The sequence below is a fragment of the Mus pahari genome, chromosome 5 (assembly GCF_900095145.1).
Source record: "Mus pahari chromosome 5, PAHARI_EIJ_v1.1, whole genome shotgun sequence".
NCBI lineage: Eukaryota > Metazoa > Chordata > Mammalia > Rodentia > Muridae > Mus > Mus pahari.
The window spans coordinates 162,092,846-162,109,126 of record NC_034594.1 but is presented as its reverse complement, the minus strand read 5'-3'; the positions used below and the strand labels follow the sequence as shown (position 1 = coordinate 162,109,126).

The following is a 16,281-nucleotide window of genomic DNA, read 5'->3' as shown; positions in this document are numbered from 1 at the left end:
GCAAACAGAAGCATAATATTTATAACAGGTATTATAAATACACTATGCGACTTAGCTCATTACATTTTCCTCTTATTTGAAAGGCCATATTTAAACGATGGTCTATTCCCATATTCGATGACATTTGCTTCCTCTTTAGAATTTATTTTTTATAAGTGCATGTGTCTGTGTGAGATATGCCCCTGTGAGGGCAATGGCTAGAAGAGGCCAAAAGGGGGCGCCAGACTTCCTGGATCTGGAGTTACAGAGGGTTGTAAACCATACAAGATGGGTTCTGGGAGACAAACCAGATCTGGGAGACAAACTCTGGTTTGGGGTACAAAATTGGTGGTACAGAGAAAGCATTCTCTGAAGCTGTGGCAGTGGCTGCCGCGGCGGCTCAGCATCTTCCTGCCGATTTCAACTTCCCTGTTTTTATGCAAAGGTCACTTTGGAATATGAGAAAATGAGGTCTTCATGCTTTGGCCTCTCATCCAGATTTTGTAGAACAGAGCTCCTAGCTGAGGCTTCAGAAAGCTGACCAATTCAAACAGAGCTAATCACTGCTCGAGTTGGGTCAGCACCAGAATTGGCCATGGGCTGCTCTCTCTACAGGGCCGCCAAATGCCAGGCTTTGCAGGGTCTTAGCAGCAGTGGTGCCCTGGAATCAAGAAAATGATCCCCTTCCCTGAGTCGGATTGGAGTTTCAGTCCTACTAGACCCTTCCCGAACCACATCTGGACATAATCCCCGAGGAGAAACAAGAGGAACTGTCCAGTGTTTGAGAGAAAGAAGAACTGGCTCTTCTGGGGTTCGGAGGAGAGGACTGGTTAACTCTGGTTCTTAGGTGGGGGCAGGAGGAGACTGATTTAGGAGCAAAGGGACGCTGATATGCAGAGTCTGGGGGCAGGGGAACAACAAGCACAAACGACATACCCAAGGGGTCTCTGACTGAGCAGAGGCCATATTGTTCCTCCCTCCAATCACACACACACACACACACACACACACACACACACACACACACACACACACGGGAGGGTACAGAATGTCAGTCCTCTATGGGTGATGGCTACAAAGTATTGGTCCAAGTCACTTCACAGCCAACCTGGGATTATCAAGGGAGCTGCTTCAAAACTCTAGGCTAGAGGAAGCCAGGAAACCTTGGCCTTCACCAGACTAGAACCAGAACCCAGGCCAAATTTAGCCTCCTGCCCGGCTTCCTTACTCTTGCCTGGCCCTTAACTTCCACCTCAACCCTCCTCTCTCTTGAGGAGTGTCAGGACTGGAACTGGATGACATGCAAACCGGGGTTTTCTCCATCTTCTAGTGCCTTACACACTCCTCAAAGCCCCTCATTCTCATTCTCTCTCCTGGTACTCTTGATCTAAAGAACCCATCTGGCTCTCTCACACTCCACAGGGACACCCCCACACACACACACACACCTGTACTCTCTCAAATTCCATCCACACCCTTAGATTTTCCCCTTTCTGTCACCATGGCTCGCTGTCTCTGTGTCTCTGTCTGACTCTCTCTCTCTCTCTCTCTCTCTCTCTCTCTCTCTCTCTCTCNCACACACACACACACACACACACACAGGCTTTCCATGCTCCCCATCCAAAAGTAAAGTGTAGAAAAGTGTTCCTTCCAGTGGGCAGTGGGCAGGGGCTTGTGACCAGAAGCCACAGGTTGCCTTGTCTTTCCCAGTAGCTTAACTTCAGTACCATGTACCTTTCTGGGTTTCTTAGCTCTCACTTTCCTTTGTCCTGTAGGATCGCAGGCATTTTCTACCTGAACACAGACTAGCTCGAGAGCCCAGGACTTCCCACACTTCCCAAAGATATACATCAATGTCCAAGGACAGGCACAGAAGGGAGGTGTTCTCCACTCACCATCCACAGTCTGGGATCCACCCCCAGAGCCTGGACTGCTTCAAGCTGGTGTTCCTTTCCTGGACCTCTTTAACCTAGGACTCTTGTCTCAAGCTTTCTGGGGGTTCCTGGGTCCCCTGTTACTGACTGCCACCTCTCCCGCTCTTAACTGGCCAGTGTCTTGATCTGGTGCACACTGGGTCAGCAGGTCCATTTCCTTGGCTGTCTGCCTTTGTCCTGGTACACAGTGGCAGCCAGGCATGGCAGCTACTTGCCTGCCTGCCTTCCCTTCCTGCTCACAGCTGCCTTTGGCTGGGTTTCTTCACTGCCTTGCCGTGGCTCGGATTCGGTGGCTTTTCAGTGTAATTTTATGAAGCTCTTTTTTTTTTTTTTTAACTTTACATGTACTCAGGAGAGACATTTACTCAAATGTATAAAAGCATATGACATGTGACATACATTCATTTTTGTTTTGCCAAGAAATATTTTTCCTGCTTGCAGTTCCCTCTCTAGTAGAGATTGGTTTTTGTCCTGTGTTTCCATAGGCCTGACCTATAACTTCCACAGAGAAGGTTTATAACCTCTGACTGAGAGAGGAAAAGAGGACAAAATAAGCAAAGGCATGATGGTAAATGGCCTTAGATTTGATTTAAAAAAAAAAAAAAAAAAGTTTCGTGTGCACAGGAGCACACAGCCAAGTTTGCAGACAAACATTGATCTGAATTTATTTTGTATGCTTAAATGGTGTGTTTGTGAGGGAGGAAAGGGCATATAAAAATACTCAGATACCAGTCATTCATGAGCTAGTCTCACAGTGCATTCATGTTTAATTAATTTCACCCAAAGCTTGGGAACAGGGGGAGGTCCAGGTCTGAGTATTTTTGTAAACAATCCAGGTACGACTACTACCTCTTGTTCTAGTACAGCCAAGGAACAATTACATCTTAAACGACTCTGTGTCAAAGCTTCTCTAAGTCTGTGATTTGGGGTATTATTCCCATTTTACAGATAAAGAGAACTGAGGCACAGTCAGGAGCAATGTAAGGTTACAGACAGCAGGCAACTCCTGGCCAGTGGCCTGCTGTGGCCCCCTAAGTCCTCTCTTGGATCTGTCCCCTCAGGAGGGGTCAGAGTTGTTTGAATGCATCTTGTGCCTGCCCCACATCACCTTCTCCCAACCCTGCCACCATGGCCTCCTAGCAGCCTGCTCCTCCAAGTTGGATAAAACATTTAAAACATATTTAAACAGCAATTTTGGGAAACTATGTAGCATATGGGCTTTGCCTTTTGATCTCAAAATGATGACAAACAGATACTTAGATACTTCATAAAAGAAATATTACCAGAAAAAAAATATAGAAATCTGGCTTTCAGCTTGATTGTACTTTAATTTAAACAAAATGCAACTTTGCTGGGTTTCTGTCTGTGGTGTTCGGGCCTAGGCCTGTTTGTCTCTAGTAATGGTCCTCAGTCAACAATGGAACTGGATCTGTAACTTAATTCCCATCACCAAAACCCAGAAAATGCAGAAACACCTCTGAATTCTCCCCCTTGGCTCAGAGACCAAAGGAAAGGAGCCAGGGAAACACCCCAAACCCTTAAACAGAGGGGGAGATCACCCTGACATCCCTTGCTATGGCCCACCCTTCTCTAGTCCCTGCAAAGGGTCCCCATCTCAGCACCAGTGTCTGCACCAGCTTTGGCGCGCCACCTCCACAGCAACAGGCGGGGGAGGGGACATGGCGGGGACACCGCGGGCCTGGCGATGGCCCACATCTCCCAGCCGAGTGGGACGCTCGCGGCCTGGGAGCAGGTGGCTGCCCTGTTCGGCCTGGTGTGCGCCGAACCGGGGCGAACAGAGCTGAAAGGCAGCTTATGGCTGCTGAGGAAGGAGGCGAGGGCCGCAGGATACGGGTGGGGGCAGGCCAGGCAGCGGGCAGGTGGCCCGGACCCCTGCACGCTCGGCGGCGGCGAACATCTTCTATCTCCCGGGCCTGGATGTTGCGACGCCAAACGTGGAACTTACGGAGAAGGCCAGGCAGGAGTGAGGACAGGGGGTACCGCGAGGGAGCCCCACTCGCGCCCGGCGCCGGCCGAACACACTCCCCGCCTTCCAGCCCTTCCCGCAGTTTTCCCAGTACGGCCGGAGTGTTCCTCGCAGGCTTTGGAAAGCTAGCACCAAGGGGCTCCGACGCGAAGAGAGGTGGCCTGAGGCATGAAGACAACAGAAGGCCACGCGGCCACTCTCGCAGAGCGTTACCACCCTGTCCAGGCTGGAAAGAGTGGCGGTGCCCAGAGGCTTGGCGTGATTTTGTCCACTGCGCCCAGCGTGCAGAAGAGTCTGCTGACCTGAGCACCCTCACCCCACCCACTCCCGCGCCCCTGCGGCCAGAACCTGCCTTTGTACCTCGCTGCCAGCAAGACTGACTGATCACACCCACTGGTGGTGGCGGCGAGTGTGTTGGTGTGTGTGTGAGAGAGGGAACATTCCACTCTGTTACACCTCCAAGCACAGGGAAGAGCACCCCGTTAGTCTCCGCAGGAGTCCCTCTGCTTATCTCTGACCCAAGCGCCCTTCCAGTTTCCCTGTTGTGGACTGAAGAAGATAATGTGTGTGTGTGTGTGTGTGTGTGTGTGTGTGTGTGTGTGTGTGTAAAAAAGAAAGAAAGAAAAAACAAAACCGAAATCACAGACTCTCTGCACCCTGGCCCTCAAAGCCTGGGAGGGGTTGCAGATGAACAAGCAACCTCAGGGAGTCTGAGCAGCCCCACCGAAGGCCTGGCGGGTGCCTCTCGCGTCGCAGCGCGACCGGTGCAGTGGCTGGGTTATGTAAGTAAGAGCCCTCCCTGCGCTCCGCACCATCTGTTAATATCTTGATATTGGAAAGTTCGGTGCCTGAGGCAAAGCCAGGGCTGGCGGAGAATAGCTTCCAGCCTACTCCTTATTCCTCTAGGGCAGTGAATACTCTCCCCTAGCCCTTTGTTCGTTTCTGTCCACTTCCCCGCATCAAGCTGTCATATGACACTCCCCCCCCCCCGTCACCAGTAATCCTTCATCCCCGTGGGGTTGTGTTTTTCTTTGAGGTCACCTTGTTGCGTGTTAAGTCTTTCCTATGAATGTTTACGAGTGTGGTGATTCTGTGCCATTTTATGGTAAAATGTGTGTGGGGGTGGAGGTGGGGGTGCTCGTTTTGTTCTGGTGGGGAGAAAGTTTTATTATTATTATTATTATTATTAATTAGTTTTTCTGACAGTCCTCATGGCTCCCAACTTCTTTGGAGGGACTTGCTGGTGTTTACTTTGAAAGCTGTTGGTTAAACAAACATCACTCGGAGGCTTCTGTGCAGTGGGGTTCCCAAGAGAGAACGCCGCAGCTGCTACTTGCCACTGATCTGGTGGCATTTCACTTTCTCCCCCGCCACTCAGAACAAATCCAGGTTGGGTTAGGCGTCATGCTGGGCACAGGGGAGGAGAGGGAGAGGCCAGCCTTCAACCCGCCTCTAGGCGACTAGCAGCTGGCTGGTCTGCTCCCGCTGCCACAGCGACCTCCCTCTCGTCCCCTCCTCAGGTGGGTGGTGGTGGGTGAGTGGGCAGGCAGGAGGCCTTCAAGGCTCTTCAGCATCCCGCTCTCGGGTTTGCCTCTTCTTTGGATCCGCTCGAACCTCCCCCAACCCCCACATCTCTTAGGCACTGGTGCCTTCTATTTGTAAGGTTTCAGATGACCTATAAGCAAAGCTTTCCCTTCCTAGCCCCTAAGGGTTTTAAGAAGGAACAGGAGGGAAAAGTCAAGGAAAAGTGTGTTTTGCCCGGATGCACAACTGCTTTTCGCTAACAACACTTTAATCACTCTTCAGATAAGCCACTAGTGCAACCTACAAGAGCACAGCTGATCCCAAGACGGATCAGAACTTGTGCCCGCTTTAAGTGACTGGGATGGTGCTGGCCAGGGTGGGCAAAAGAATGGTTTGCAAGGAGCTTGGCCCCTGACTTCGCAGATGAAGCCGGTATTTAGAACACCACTGGTCTCCGGACTGACTGATAGCTTTTTCCCTATCAGAAAACAAACCGCGAGTCGGCAGAGATAGGGGCCCTGGGCCTCTGGAGTGCTCTAGTGCGGCTTGGAACCCAGGGGAGCTCAGAAGCCCTGGCCAGACAGCACGCCAGGAGCTTGGCTCACGCGAAGCCTGGACAGTTAGGGGGCAAGACAGGGCTTGGCTAAAGCTTTCAGAACCTCAGGTCGCCACCCCAGCTCACACACCCAGCGTGGCCAGCGCTCGGCTTTCCACGCGCAGCTCCTGTGCCCTAGTGCGGGCTGCGAACTGCTGCAGCTGAGCGCGGCAAGCCGCGAGCCTCAGAGGCGCGGGCTGTCGGTGGGGAGTTTGCTTGTCTGTCTGGCGGTTACCCCAGCTTCATGTCAGGCCTATTTTGTCCCTCTGCGAGATTGATAAATGATTTGTTTGAGGACACGCAGGAAACTTTTCCCGCCGCCAGATCCCAATCATGTCATGTGCAAAGCGTGCGTCCGAACGCTAAGTGCAACTAACACAAAGTACAACAGAGTGGAATCTCTCCGTCCACCCTTCAACCTCCTCTCTTCCTCTGTATCCTTCCTTTTACCCGTCGAACTGACGCTAACTTTAAGCGCAAACAGATTCTTCAAGAGAAAAATAAAGGGTCGAAACAATTCTCAGAATCCCGAATTCCACCCTTTTCAGTACATCCGTTTACCTCAAAGGTGTCCAACCCATATTTCACCCCCATCTAACGGGCACGTGTGTAGATAATTTCACTCCCCGGTCCCGATTTGCGACAGGAGTCCATCATTGGAGGTGCGGGTAGTTTACTGAGCAAGCGCTGGGCAATGCTGTTTCCTGACCTGAGCTCGGTAAGGTCTCCAGTCAGTCAAGGAGGTGGGAAGCTGGATGGGGATGCTTAGGTGAGCTTCTTTTTTTCCTGCATACCCACCTAACTGGCCTGATTTCTCTCTTTCTCTCTCTCTCTCTCTCTCTCTCTCTCTCTCTCTCTCTCTCTCTCTCTCTCTCTCTCTCTCTGTCCTTTTCAATATTTGAATTTTGTGCCTGCCAAAAGTTTCCCACAGGGCACACACTTCAGACATTCACACTGACACCGTTGTTCGACTCACAGGGGGATTAATATCCTCTCCCATTCTGATGAGTCTGAGAAGGTCCTAGGGTGTGCGCGGCAGACGATGGTGGCGGGTCTGCCGGTGTACTTGCATCTCATAAATACTCTGTCACAACACGTTTCAACCTTTGATCTGATTGAATCGGAGGGACTCGGAGAAATTCTTGTCCCCACGGCACCTTTTGTAAAAGTCTCTAATCTCCTAGGTATGAACATTTAAAGTGCTCCTCAGCGCTTGAGGCTCGGGGTTTCTGGAGTCTTTACGTCCACACTGCCTCTTTAGTAAGCGCTGCTGTTAACTGTGCCCAGGGAGAGGACCATTCAGGCTGAAACTGGAGGCTCTTCAGCATTTGTCACGAAAGTCAAGGCCCTCTTTAAGACCCATGTTATCTGAAGAAATCTTGCTGCTATTTTTTCAACCAAGATGTCAAACCAACGTGTGTTATGTGACTTTAAGTATTAGAGTCTGAGATGTCTCGCCCAATAAACTTTTAAGTTTGTCATGCAGACTTCGAAATCTTGTCAATCCTATGTCGAACTAATTTCTTTGGCCATGTTGGGGTGCACGAACTGGAGAAGGGTGACCGAGAAATGATGTTTGTAGCATATGTGGTCACTATGCCTACAATTGAAATAATATTTTAAAGGTAATCGGGGGCAAATAGCCTTCCTATAAATTCTGAGATCTGATTGACTGGGACTCAGCCAGTGCGGGTAGAGCTTTTAATATCAGACTTAGCGGCCCCAGTGTGAAATCTCTGGCACCTATTTTATTTTTTTTTAAACCTAAGCTTACCTGTGTTTGTTCATCCTCTTTAAAAGGAAACTAGGGTGACAGGTCCTATTGATGCTATATCAATGATCGGTTCCAAAGCGGAACGATATGTGCCCCCCCCCAACATTCCGTCCTTTATGCCACCCCGACCCTTAAAACATCCACTTTTTATCCCGTATACTTTTCCAAGCCTTCCTCCATCCCAGTCAGGGGAGCGCTCCCGGCCGCTGGGAGAACTCCATCATCTGTGTCAGTGAAATGGAAAAAAAAAAAAAAAAGAGCTGCGTCCTGGAAGAGCAAGTGTGAGCCGGGCGCCGCGGTGCACAACGTCCGCAGATGGCTCGCGGCGGCCGGGGCGCGGCGATCCAGGCGCCCCAAGCAGTGGCAGGGCGGGGTGGGGGCCGGGGCTGGTGGCCCGGGCGGGGGAGTGCGGGGCCCCCCTCTCCTCCTCTCTCCCCAGCCCCTCACCCCCACCCCTTTTATATATATGTATATTTTTTTCCTCACAAGTTCTCTTGCCTGGCTATCCCCCCTTGAATCCGAAGGCGCCTCGCGATTGGGTGCTGGGACCGGGTACGTCAGTGGGACTGTGACGTGCAGTCTTCCTGTTTCCTTCAGCTGTGTCTTAAAGTAAATCTTGTTGTGGAGCAGAGCCCTCAGCTGAGAGAGCGCTGGGAAAGCGACGGCCACCGCAGCCGGGGAAGCCGCGCGGCGCACACAAGCCTCTCCGCCGCGCCCGCTGCGCCTCGGGCCACCGCTCCGCGCTCCAGCCCTCGCCGCCTTCTCCGCTCTCTCTCCCCTTCTTTCCCCGGGCTCCCGGCTCTGCCCTCGCGCCTCTCCCCTCCCCTCCCTCCTTTCTCCCCTCGCCTCTCAGCACTCGCCCAGATCACTCGCTCCCGCACAGACTCACCGACCCCTGGGCCAGTTATCACCAGTAAGACATCACCGCGTGCGCGCGTGGGTTTCTTCTCTGCCCGCAAGAGAAGAAGAGAGGGAGAGAGAGAAAAAAAGAAAGAGAGAGAGAGAAAGAGAGTGAGAGTGGCTGCGCCCCGCTGCTGCCCGCACCGCGTAAGTATCTTCACCCGGTAGCTGTCCCCTCCCCTTTTCCAGAATCGCTCGCACTGGCTCGCTCTTGAATGGGAAAGAGAGAGAAGAGCCTCCCGTTACTCACACCCGTGTAAACATTCTTTTTCCAAGGGGGAAATGGTGTTATTTACATGAATCGTGATCAAATAGCCTCTAAAAACAGTTTTCTGAGCAGGAGGCTCAGTGGAACTCCGAGCTCCACTCCTCCCAGTTAACGAAGAGTAAGTGATCTGCTTGGCTTTTATTTCTTTCTCGCGCCTGTCGGTGACTGGGGTGATGGTGGCGATGGGGGGGAGGCTGGCGTTGCTGGACTTGTCGCTGATCTTGTCACCTTTTGTGTACTGTGTCTGGGATGCGCTGAGGCTCTAGCTTTCTTTTATTTTGTATTATTTTTATTTATTTATTTTTCTTGCACTCTTTTCAGGGGAGGGGGCCGCGAGGGGGACGAGTCCCTTTTGGTTGTTGTTCTAGATTTTGTTTTTTTCTTGCTATCTTCCCAGCTTCTTCTTTCTCTTCTCCGGGAGTTGAAACTCCAGGGCCTGTCCCCGAGTCCTTCTCCCTTTGTCTTGTTTATTCTAGCTGCCTTTCTTCCCGGCTTTCCCTATTTGCTTGGTGTTTGCATACCTTTCACTTCTCCTTTTTTAACCCGGAGCAGAGGGCCGGCCTTGGGGAAGAGGACAGGGAGGAGGGGGCGCCCGGTGACTTTCCTCTGTGTGCTCAGAGCGGGGAGCTTGCACCCAGCTCTGCAACTGAGGAGAGACGAGTTGGGGGACGGTCCGGTCCGGAGGAGCGAGCGCGGTGCCCCTCCACCCAGTCTACTCGCCCGCGCTGGGAAGCACTGAGTAGGGGGAGTTTGCCCGAGAGCCTCAGGGGTCGCTAGTGGGGCGACCTGAACGCCGCACCGAAGAGGGCCCGCCCCGGGTCGGGGTGTGCTTGGGCCGCCCATAGGCGAGAAGAAGCTCCCAGCCATTACTGGCACGCTTGGGTGGTGGGCAGCTGCGCCCTGGCCTCGCTGAGTGCCGCTACTCTGCTGCCCCAGTTCCTAGGACTGGGGAGGGAGGAGAAGAGTCCAGCAGAGTGGAGAGGTGAGAGTGAGTGTTGCTGAGAAGAACGGCGAGGAGGGCGGGAGGAAGGGGGGAGAGCTGCTATCTTGCCTGAACAGACAAGGAGAAGAGACGGGGGAGGGGGCGGTAGACCTCACCCAAAGTCCAGCTGAGCAAGTTGTCGTTGCCTTTGCTGTGCCAGCCGGTTAGTCCTGCTACACTGAGCGCTGGTGCAGGGAGCGATGGGGACCGGGGCAGAGCAGCGAACCACACTCAGGCTCTCCCACCCCTGCCCAGCTTCTTGGGAAGTTGAGTCCTCCCGGCGGCTCAGAGCAGAAGCAGAAGGAGGGGCTGGGAGACAGTCTTAAGTAGCCCAAGGTTGCCGGTTGGAGCGCGAAACGCTGTTCTTGGCAGCCCAGAGCCCTTCTCCGCCTCGGGGAAGGCTGGAACCGCACCTGCTTGCTTCTATTTTCCTAGAAGATCTGTGTTGTCTCCTTAAGCTAATGAAAACAGAGCAAGCCCAGGGTGGCCTCCTCTCTCAGAGTCTCCCTCCTGTTCTCCCTTTCCGAGCTCTCCCTGCTTTTTACCACCCCCTCCCCATGCCCCTCTGTTAAAAAAAAAAAAAAAAATCATTTCCTCTCCTAAACCAGTCAGGCAAAAGTCTGTTACCAGAATGCACATGGGCAGGGCTGGACAGGTGTGTTGTGTCAAGAAAGACAGGTGCAAGTTTCCTGGGGTCTGTGTTTCTGTACAGCTCCAGACCACAGGCTTCAGGGATGAGGAGGTTCGTGAATTTATGGTGGTTCTCCTTAACGGGATTGTCAGGCTAATGGGAATCAGCTCTTGGCTGGTGTGTCTGAGCCCCTGCCGTGAGAGGGTTTTTTTGGGGTGGGTGGGGGATAGTTTGTATTTGTGTATTTGTCTTAAGGATGTTGGCAGGTGACTGCTGAGGTCATATCTCAGGCTTCTGTCTGCCAGCCTGCCAAAAGCAACCCCCCCCCCGCCCCCACTTCAGGGCAGCAGGTGGAAGGAGTTGACTTTCTCTTTGCTTCCCTCCAGTTTATGCCTCTCTGGCAAGTCTGTGCTTTGAAGGGGGGTTGGGGGAATCTGTGTGTGTGTGTGTGTGTGTGTGTGTGTGTGTGTGTGTGTGTTTTGGACAGCAATGGGTAGTTTGTAACTGCCTAAAATACCAAAGCCAGTTCACAACTGTGACTGCTATTAAAGCTTGTCTTTGTAGTGTTTTTTCTCTCCCTGGCCCAAAAGAATAAGTGTGTGCCTAAACTCTTTCAAGCCCTGTGTTAAATACTCTCACAAAGTGAGCTGTGCCTGCCATTGTATCAGACATGTGTCAGGTGTCCTAGATAGGACTTTGATGGAGAAGGAGAATCTAAGTCTGAGTGGGAGCTGGGCTTTTGCTATTTGATGGAAGATCTGGGCAGCCAGTTCTATGAAGAGTTTCTTGCAAGAACTTCTGAGTGTTTTCCGAATGAAACAGGCTGCTTGCAGTGAGAAAGAAGAAAGTCTGCTTTTGTGCAGGAGAGATGTTGGGCGTTCTATGTAAGTCTGTCTAGATTCTTAAAACTTAACCTTCTGAGGCGGTGTCTCCTGTTTGAGTTGTATGGGAATAGGCCAGATGATAAACATTCTTGTTGGTTAGTTTTGTTATTTAGGGTTATTTGTCTTTGTTTCCATGAAAATGAAAGATGCATGTCACTTAGTCTTTTAACTTAAATGTTAGTCACCCCCTTCTATAACTTTCATTGTATGCTTTTGAAGATTTTAATAATTAAAACGTTACCTATGGCTGTCTTCATATACATTATTTTTAATAGGCATCAGCCACACTTGGCACTTATTGATATTTTATGTGCCTGCACTGCAGAATTCTACTTATTTTAGTCATTACTTTGTGAGGAGAAAATCTTGCATATGCAACATGTATCATTGTTCTCCATGTGTCCATGGCTAGCTTGGTTCCTTTGCAAGCAGCTTGTGCAACCTCCAAGCCTAAAGCTGACTCACTTTGTAAGTTACCAGGCCCTTCTTATTTACTCAACTCTTAACATCTCTCTCCACAGATTGCCTGTATCATTTCAAGTATGGTTTCCGCTACATACTATCAGTGCTATCAATATAAGTTTTACTACTTAGAATTTTAAAGGAAATTGTCAAATGTTGTCAGTGTTATCCTGTGAAAACAGTGTTCCTGGTGATGTGTTGTTATAGAATTAAAATGCAGTATTTGTATAAATTGGAAGGGTCAACATAAAAGGAATTTCTTCAGTATGATTGCCTAGTTCACCCCAAGCTTCAAAAGATAATTCTGACCATTTTTGGTCTTTCTGAAAAAAGAAAAAAAAAGTGTATTTTTTAAGATTATTTCTCACACTCTTTTATTTGCCTGATTTGATGAATTGCAACTTTTAAATGAGTGGAAATCAATATGCTGGGCAGATCTCAAAAAATGTTCTGTGTTCATTTTTCAAGTTAAAAAATGAATGGAATTTTTAGATAAGATGAGGATGACCAAGTGAAATGGTTATGGTTTAAAAACCTCTTCTTGTAAAAGGAAATTTAATTTTTGTCAATAAGATCACAACTTGTTAAAGTATTAACTTGTGCCAAGTAGGTTCTCCACAAAAGTCAAAAGCTTTCTTCACCTTGCAGCATGCAGAAATATCTCTAAGTCAGAAGTTGCTACTTAGCAGAAATGCAGGGAAGGGAAAGCTAGTAACTGTGTGTGTGTGTGTGTGTACAGGTGTGTATATGCACGTGTGTGTGTGTGTGTGTGTGTGTGCATGTGCACATGTGCAAATCAAAGCTTCTGATTTTCCCCTGTTGTATTCAGGCTGATTTTTCAGAATGACTTAAACTATTGTTGATGCCATTCCACTTGAAACTACATGACTAGCTTAAATCATTAGAAAACCCCTTTTAAGGTGTCTTTGTAAAAGAAATAAAATCCAAGTCATTTCTTCAAATAATTTTGTCAACCTGGACAGATAGCTGAGTACGCCTGGTAGGAAGTCAGGCCAGCCTTACACTCCCCAGGCCTCATCAGAGATTTCTCTGAACTATCTGGATAATTACCATAATGAAACACTTCTTTGTCTAGAATCTGGGCTCCAGATAGATGTAGTAAAAAGTTACACACCCCCTCCCCAAAATAAGTTCTTTATTAAAGTTGAGCCCTGCACCACTTCACTTCGTATTGCTGTGTTTCTTTGAAAAATTCTTTACTGAAAGCTGGTGTTTGGGAGGTTTTGTTTGTTTGTTTTTGTTTTTGTGTTTTAACAAAAACATGAAGTCAAAAGCACCCTCTGCGTGGGTCTTCTTTGTGAGACAGAGTGTGGGTTTCAAGGAGGACTCTTTTGGAGCAGTTAGATCTGTTTGCCCATGCCTTGAGTTGCTTTCCTGCTCCCCCCCTCCCCAGCAGTGGCATCTGCTGCTTTATGCTGTCTATTGTACAAGGGTTTCAGAGCGTGTGTGTAGACTGCGGACCAATCCGTGCAACACATGTTCAATAATTTAACATTTTAACATTATTTCCACCTGAAATCAGGAGGGCTTTATAAGACACACGTATTTGGGCAGCAATCCTTTGGGTCCAGAGCCTATTATCACTATTTTTCCATCTTCTGTATGTTTCTCAGCAAGACTGGCCCAATGGCTTTCTATTGCCTGCTTAAACCCCATATCAATGTTAAAGTGAAAAACATTGTAAGAATCCATAGTAATTGGAGTTGACAAAGCACAGCTTAGTTCACATGCTAAGAGATGTTGCATTGTTGGGTGGCTTAGTGGGTTGACACTGTGGGTGGCTAAGTCCTTATGTAGCATCCTGGAAACTATGGGCTGGAAATTATGGGAACCCTTGAAAAATGTTTTTGCCTATCTTCCTTTTACCATGGCCACTTAAGAGCACATTTAATGTGGGAAAATATTTATATATTCTGTTTAATTAAATATGATATGATACCAGGTCAGCCAGCTATTATTATTTAATCTTGCCTATAATTTCCCTAGATTATGGCCCTGATGTGCCTGGTCACTCTCCTTTTAAATCTAAGTTTAAATCATAAAGCTATTTGGAGAAATAAATTAATGTATATCTATCAAAATAATGCCCTGTCTTGCTGGATAAAATAACTTTCCCCACTTATTTTGTTCTTTATATTTGTTGTTTATATCTATCTCAGCTGGATATTTTACAGGAAGACATCAAGTATTGGTATTCTTCTTGCCCAAAATAGAAATAAATCTCTATTTAATTTTTAAATAATATCTGATTAAAATTTTTAAAAAATCAGTTTATTTGGGTGAATTTGAAGGGAGTTACAGCATATTGGTTCTCAATGGATCCAGTGTATATGCTTAATTAATATTTATTCTCCAGTGAAGATAAGGAGTGGGATCATCCTACCTTAGGAAAAACCCGGTCTTCTCTTGGCTCTGGTTTAAGGCAGGGATGCAGCTGTTGATACCTAGGCAACAGGAGAGGAAGTGCAGTTGATGTGAAGGTGAATGGCAGCTGGGGGAGGAAGGATGCCTGGGATGACTTTGTGCTCATCAACACACTGGCATGTCCTCCGGGATCCTCTTCTCCAGAGGTGCTCTCCAGAGTCCAAGATGGGCAGGAGAGACGAACCATCTGTGTGGCAAGGTGAACAGGGCAAGATACAAAAAGGAGTTTCTTCCAGTCTTCACTGGAGGTCTGTGTGCCTTACAGGTGATATTGAAGGGGAAAAATAGATTTACACACACATGCAAATGATGTAAAAATGTTGAAATGATGGCAAGAAGTCCTGGTTTCGAAAGCTGCTGTATGCACAAAAGAATCTTCCTGGGAAATTGTCCCCTTGCTCCCGTCCTTACTCTGACCTGACAGCTGCTACTACATTACCTATCAGACTCAATGTGCTGCCAGAAACATATGTGTTGCTGTATTTTGTCACCTCCAAACCAGCTGTATTATTAGTGGGAGAGGAGTCTCGGTTGTTCTGAACTTAGTGTTGAACTTAAAGTCATCGAGATCGCTCACTCCAACCCAAGTTCAGGATATTTTGTCCTGAACTGTTTCGCCCTCAGACATACAAAGATCCCTAGAAAGAAATAACATCTTGCCTTCAAGATATGCCAAAACTGGCTCTTTTAAAAAACATTTTGTCATCAGAAAAACAAACAAACAGACAAAAAAATCCACCAAGAGCAAACACAGCATGGTGAAATATTTATCATGAAAAAAAAAAAAAAACCTACAAGAAACAAAAACAAAAAAACACCAACATATTATTGCCATGTAAACATGGAATATTTTCTTGACTTTTGCAGGTTATTTCATGCTGAAATTATGCCTATTTGCATGGGTAGTCATTCTTTAGGGCTATCCGCAGATGCACTCCTAGGGAGCACATAGATGTTTTTACAGGTGAACCGAAAGAGATGGAGAGAGTCCAAGCACTCCACACGCTGCCTTTGGCAATGGACCCTGTTATTGTGGAGCTGGGCTCTGCTAAGCAAACGCGGAGTTCAAGATCAGATAAACCCAGCGTGAAGGCAGTATTTTCATTTTCTTCATAAAACATTAATTGTAAACAAAAAAGATGTGCTGTCTCTTGCATGCATATAAAATTTGGGGTTAGCATTGCAGGTTACTAAGTGACACAATGTATCAAGGGCCTTTGATAAAATGTAGGCAAGGGTGTTTCCTTTTTATATCTTGTCCCCCCCCCTCCAGACAATGCTAGTTTGCATACAAAGAAGCTACCTCCCTTTCTCATATATTTGATTGATATTTTGTTTCTTTTATATCTTTCTTCAGCTGCTTCTTCTGTTTAGTGCCTCCCCCATCCCTTAACTTGGCATAAGAACCAGGAATGGTGTGTGATGAAGAGTTTCTTAGCCATTTGAAGTCCTGTTTTGACAGATTTACCAGAACAAAACTAGTATTGTATATATATATATATATATATATATATATATATATATATATATGTGTGTGTGTGTGTGTGTGTGTGTGTGTGTGTGTGTGTGTGTTCTTGCCTGGTTCAATAATGCACTGTTGCACGTACTGTGCATTAAGTACTGTGACTCCTAAAAACATGGCAACAGTCAATCTACCTTTCTAACAATTGAAGTCACCAAAAGGATAATGTGACCCTTTCTAAACATCTCTGTGTTAGATGTACACTCAGCAATATATCGATACCACCTGTGAATTCACTGATCAAAGCCCATAACTGTGCTAACTAAGCAGTACTGAACAGTGAGTGTCTATGCCTTCATCGCAGTCCTTAACATGCCACTTATGCTGAAGATGTTGGTCACTACATTCTTCCCAGATGACGTGTGTGTCAAAGTTGCTTTTAAATTTTGTAACA

The 16,281-nt window shown here is 48.0% G+C and overlaps 1 protein-coding gene across 9 annotated transcripts in view; it reads left to right on the top strand.

Moving 5' to 3' along the window:
* The first annotated feature begins 6,769 nt into the window (after positions 1-6,769).
* The window catches only part of Prox1 (prospero homeobox 1), a 54,564-nt gene continuing 45,052 nt past the window's right edge, over positions 6,770-16,281 (top strand). For 2 of the 9 annotated variants that reach the window (XM_029538534.1, XM_029538529.1), the window contains exon 1: positions 8,323-8,840. The gene's annotated coding sequence lies outside the window, so the exon portion shown is untranslated. Of the gene's footprint in view, positions 6,789-8,322; positions 8,841-8,870; positions 9,080-9,663; positions 9,944-11,439; positions 11,459-16,281 lie in introns of those variants that run through there. The other 7 variants (XM_029538532.1, XM_021197789.2, XM_021197791.2 and 4 more) reach the window with 7 other exon arrangements.